Source organism: Haematobia irritans, chromosome 5 (assembly GCF_050003625.1).
Source record: "Haematobia irritans isolate KBUSLIRL chromosome 5, ASM5000362v1, whole genome shotgun sequence".
In the NCBI taxonomy this organism is placed as follows: Eukaryota; Metazoa; Arthropoda; class Insecta; order Diptera; family Muscidae; genus Haematobia; species Haematobia irritans.
The window spans coordinates 156,900,668-156,906,667 of NC_134401.1; the positions used below are offsets into that span (position 1 = coordinate 156,900,668).

General features: G+C 24.1%; 1 protein-coding gene across 1 annotated transcript in view; it reads right to left on the reverse strand.

Moving 5' to 3' along the window:
• The window catches only part of unc-5, a 148,015-nt gene extending 142,759 nt beyond the window's left edge, over nucleotides 1-5,256 (reverse strand). Inside the window, exon 1 of the mRNA XM_075308783.1 lies at nucleotides 5,191-5,256. The gene's annotated coding sequence lies outside the window, so the exon portion shown is untranslated. The remainder of the gene's footprint in view (nucleotides 1-5,190) is intronic.
• Nucleotides 5,257-6,000: the final 744 nt, after the last annotated feature.

Genomic DNA, 6,000 nt, shown 5'->3' on the forward strand with positions numbered 1-6,000 from the left:
CTATTTTGTTTGTGAATTTGAGTCAAATACTTACACATCGTATATTTGTGATAGCCCCCATATAGATGTCCATAAAAAGCAATTTTATGGGATTTCTTGTTTTTTGGGGATTTATTTTTTTTAGAGGATTTTTAAAAAGGGACCTTGGATAGCCCAATTTCCCTTTACGTTTTCGAACTCCCACCCCTCCCACTCATTGCTTGTTGAAAAATTCTTACTAGAAACTATTCACATATTCATTTCATTTGACAAATGATGGGAGGTGGCAGCGGGGAGAAGGTCTAAGGTGGTGGTAAATGTTTTCGTTTTTTTTTGGCTACTGGTACTTGATGTCCCCAAAATAAAGCCATTCATCCCCCAATAATAGCTTTCTTTACCGTATAGAGCCCCCGCAAAATATATGCTATTCAGGTTTCCATTTCATAAGCGCATAGTTTAGTGTAAACGACAGTTTTATATGAGATTTCTTTTATACCAGCTATTGTTAAATAGTCACTCATTGTAGGAATAGAAAAAGAAGTTGGGTTTTTTCCTTGTTTTTTGGGGGGGTTTTCCTTTTTTGGAATCCCTCTATCATTCATGAATGCTGTCGTTGTTGGGGAACTTTATCCTTAAATGAAATGAAATCCTGTGAATTGTTTAACAGCTTGTCAATTCTTGAGTTAAGCTTGATTCGAGCGGTGGAGGAGGGGATGGAGGGTTGAGTTGAGGTTCAAGTGTCTTCTATTGCAAAATAACAACAGATGATCAGCCCAAAGCCTTAACATATCAAACAAAACCAAACCCCCACCCTCCCTTTCAAAACCACAAAAAAGACAAAAATTAAGCCAGAATACCAAACTTCTCCAATGGTATAAAAATCAAAAACACTTTTATTTCATCATTGACTGAATGTCAAGCTGTTCGGTTGGTTGCTTGCCCGCTTGCTTGCTTGGTACTTGAGAATATGACACAGTGGATTGATTGAATAGAGTTTCGAGAAGAATGAAAACCCAATCATCGCAAGCATCAATGAACTGGGTGTTAAACACATGAGGCCAGCACCATCGCCACCAACCCAAGACCATTGAGAAATTAATCAAGAGGATTTTTGTAATGATTCCTCGATAATAATATGGACAAAGAGGTTATTCACAGATGTTGCCGCATGTTTTTTCGGAAATTAAGCCGATAACAAAAAAGAAGGACTATATGATTGGATTTTTTGTTTTGTTCTATGTGTTGTATGAATAGAATTTGCTTACATGTTAAGTTCAAATTGAGGGGAAGGGGTGAGGGGATATTTCTATGCGGCAATAACCAATCGAAATCTGGTCTCTAGAGTTTTTGGCTTAGCAATTTTTATGCTTTGTTTCCCACAACAAAACCTTTTGTCATGAATTCATTAGATGGCTATTGAAACAAAAACACAACATAAGAAATCCTAAACCTTTATGAACCTTTCTTAATAATCTATGATATTAGGTTTTTACAAATCAATTTCTAAGAATTTTAGACAATTTTGAAAATTTTCTATGGAAATAAAATTTTGACAAAATTTTCTATGGAAATAAAATTTTGACAAAATTTTCTACAGAAATAAAATTTGGACAAAATTTTCTATAGAAATAAAATTTTGAGCACATTTCCTCTAGAAATAAAATTTTGAAAAAATTGTCTATAGAAATAAAATTTTGACAAAATTTTCAATAGAAATAAAATTTTGACAAAATTGTCTAGAGAAATAAAATTTTAACAGAATTTTCTATAAAATAAAATTTTCACAAAATTCTCCTTAAAAATAATATGTTGACAAAATTTTCTATGGAAATAAAAATTTGAAAAATTTAGTATAGAAATAAAATTTTGACAAATTTTCTATAGAAATAAAATTTTCACAAAATTTTCTATAGAAATAAAAATTTCACCAATTTTTCTATGGAAACTAAATTTTGACAAAATTTTCTATGGAAATAAAATCAAAAACTATTAAAACAAATTTTTGACAAAATTTTCTATAGAAATACAATTTGGACAAAATTTTCAGAAATAAAATTTTCACAAAATTTTCTATGAAAATAAAAATTTGAAAAAATTTAGTATAGAACAAAAATTTTGATAAATTTTCTATAGAAATAAAATGCGGACAAAATTTTCTATAGAAATAAACATATCACCAATTTTTCTATGGAAATAAAATTTTGACAAAATTTTCTATGGAAATAAAATCAAAAACTATTGAAATAAATTTTTTACAAAATTTTCTATAGAAATACAATTTTGACAAAATTTTCAGAAATAAAATTTTTACAAAATTTCCAGTAATAAAATGGTGACAAAATTTTCTATAGAAATACAATTTTGACAAAATTTTCTATAGAAACAAAATTTTGAAAAAATGTTCAGAAATAAAATTTTGAAAAATTTTCAGAAAAAAATTTCTGACAAAATTTTTTATAGAAATAAAATTTTGACAAATTTTCACAAAATTTTCTATAGAAATAAAATTTTGAGAAAATTTCCTCTGGAAATAAAATTTTGACAAAATTTTCAATAGAAATAAAATTTTGACAAAATTGTCTAGAGAAATAAAATTTTAACAAAATTTTCTATAAAATAAAATGTTGATACAATTCTCCTTAAAAATAATATGTTGACAAAATTTTCTATGGAATAAAAATTTGAAAAAAATAGTACAGAAATAAAATTTTGACAAATTTTCTATAGAAATAAAATTTTGACAAAATTTTCTATAGAAATAAAAATTTCACCAATTTTTTTTGCTATAGAAATAAAATTTTCACAAAATTTTCTTTGGAACTAAATTTTGATAAAATTTTCTATAGACATAAAATGTTGACCAAATTTTCTATATAGAAATAAAATTTTGATAAATTTTTTCTGTAGAAATAAATTTTAGAAAATTTTTTCTATAGAAATAAAATTCGTAGAAATAAAATGTTAACAAAATTTTCAATAGAAATACAATTTCATGAAAATTTTTTATAGAAATAAAATTTTGATAAAATTTTCTATAGAAATAAAATTTTGACAAAATTTTCTATAGAAATAAAAATGTCTCCAATTTTTCTATGGAAATAAAATCATGACAAAATTTTCTATAGAAATAAAATTTGGACAAAATTTTCTATGGAACTAACATTTTGACAAAATTTTGCTATAGATATAAAATTTTCTACAGAAACAATATTTTGAGAAAATTTCCTCCGGAAATAAAATTTTGACAAAATTTTCTATAAAATAAAATTTTGACAAGATTTTCCATAAAAATAATATATTGACAAAATTTACTATAGAAAAAAAATTTTGAAAAAATTTTCCGAAATAAAATTTTGATAAAATTTTCTATGGAAATAAAATTTTGACAAAATTTTCTATAGAAATAAACTTTTGACAAAATTTTCTATAGAAATAAAATTTTGACTAAATTTTCTATAGAAATAAAATTTTGCCACATTGTCTAGAGAAATAAAATTTTAACAAAATTTTCTATAAAATAAAAGTTTGACAAATTTTTCCTTAAAAATAATATGTTGACAAAATTTTCTGTCGAAATAAAATTTTGAAAAAATTTTCAGAAATAAGATTTTGACAACATTTTCTAGAGAAACAAAATTTTGACAAAATTTTCTATAGAAATAAAATTTTGACAAAGTTTTCTATGGAAATAAAATTTTGACAAAATTTTGCTATAGAAATAAAATTTTCTATAGAAAATTTCTTCTGGAAATAAAATTTTGACAAAATTGTCAATAGAAATTTTCTATAGAAATAAAATTTTGAAAATATTTTCAGAAATAAAATTTTGACAAAATTTTCTAGAGAAATGCAATTTTGACAAAATTTTCTATAGAAATACAATTTTGACAAAGTTTTCTATGGAAATAAAATTTTGAAAAAATTTTGCTCTAGAAATACAATTTTCTATAGAAAATTTCCTCTGGAAATAAAATTTTGACAAAATTGTCAATAGTAATAAAATTTTGACAAAATTGTCTAGAGAAAGAAAATTTTAACAAAATTTTCTATAAAATAAAATTTTGATAAAATTCTCTTTAAAAATAATATGTTGACAAAATTTTCTATGGAAATAAAAATTTGAAAAAATTTAGTATAGAAATAAAATTTTGACAAATTTTCTATAGCAATAAAATGTGGACAAAATTTTCTATAGAAATAAAAATTTCACCAATTTTTCTATGGAAATAAAATTTTGAGAAAATTTTCTATAGCAATAAAATTTGGACAAAATTTTCTATGGAAATCAAAACTATTGAAATAAATTTTTGACAAAATTTTCAGAAATAAAATATTGACAAAATTTTCTATAGAAATAAAATTTTGATAAAATTGTCTATAGAAATAAAATTTTGACAAAATTTTCTATAGAAATAAAATTTTGTCTAAGTTTTCTATAGAAATAAAATTTTGTAAAAATTTTCTGTAGAAATAAAATTATGTAAAAATTTTCTGTAGAAATAAAATTTTGACAAAATGTTTACTAAATTTTTCTATGGATATAAAATTTTGGCAAAATTTTCTATGGAAATAAAATTTTGACAAAATTTTCTATAAAATAAAATTTTGACAAAATTTTCCTTAAAAATAATATGTTGACAAAATTTTCTATGGAAATAAAATTTTGAAGAAATTTAGTATAGAAAAAAAATGTTGACAAAATTTTCTATAGAAAAAAAATTTCACCAATTTTTCTATGGAAATAAAATTTGACAAAATTTTCTATAGAAATAAAGTTTTAACAAAATTTTCCATAGAAATAAACTTTTGTGAAAATTTTCTATAAAAATAACATTTTGAAAAAAATTTTCTATAGAATTAAAATTTTGAAAATTTTTTCTATATAAATTAAATTTATACAAAATTTTCTATAGAAATAAACATTTTACCAAATTTACTATGGAAATAAAATGTTGATGAACTGTTCTATAGAAATAAAATTTAGACAAAATTTGCTATAGAAATAAAATTCGTATCAAATAGAAATAAAATTTTGACAAAATTTTCTATAGAAATTAAATTTTGCCAAAATTTTCTATTGAAATAAAATTTTGAAAAAATATTCTATAGAAATAAAATGTTGACAAGATTTTCTATAGAAATAAAATTTTCTATAGAAATCGTTTATTTTTACATATGCATAGGGATTTTCTTAGTTTTATTAAAACTTACCATTATTATGTTTTCCTTTTAATCATTTTACATAACATTCCATAAGGGATAACTGCAACAAAGTAGCACCTGCAAGGATAGAAAAAAATTATTTTATTAATTTAATAAAGAAAACGAAATTTTCAAATTTCTCTGGTTTTTAATATTCAAAAGATTTTGCCAGACTCAAAAAAAGCTTTACTTGGATTCAATATTTAGACCCTCATTTAAGGATTGATACCGAGCCAACGATGTAATTTCATAGCCGAATTTGGAGATCTTCTTAATTTTTTCTCAATCTGGTATCCTGATGTCTGTTACCACTGTGCATATATCCCTAACTTTTTTTATGTGTTCCATATATTAAAAATTCTCAAACTCGTAACAATTTTTTCATTCTTCTTCGTTTGCTATATTATACTTGTCACCCATCCAGGCAACATCTCCATTGAAACCTCGATAATTTCCAATAGCTTGCCACTTCCCCCACATACACATAAAGCATGTATGTGCCAAATCTTCGACAACAACAACAAAAACAACTACTCATCAAATGTCTCCAAATGGCTCCTTATGCAGGGAATCGCACCACCAACAATCCTTGCATGCAAACACAGTGGCATCATCGTTATGGTCCATCATCATCATCATGGTCGTCGTCGTCGTCGACATCGTCATCACACCCCATACCAAAACTCCTCTTCATTTAGCACTTTGACAATACTTTTTGAAATGCCAATGTTAAAAAATTCTTTACATTTGAAATCCCAAGCAAAGAAACAGGATGAAAATGGTGCTACTACTACTGCTGCTTCTATGGAATAGGGAAAT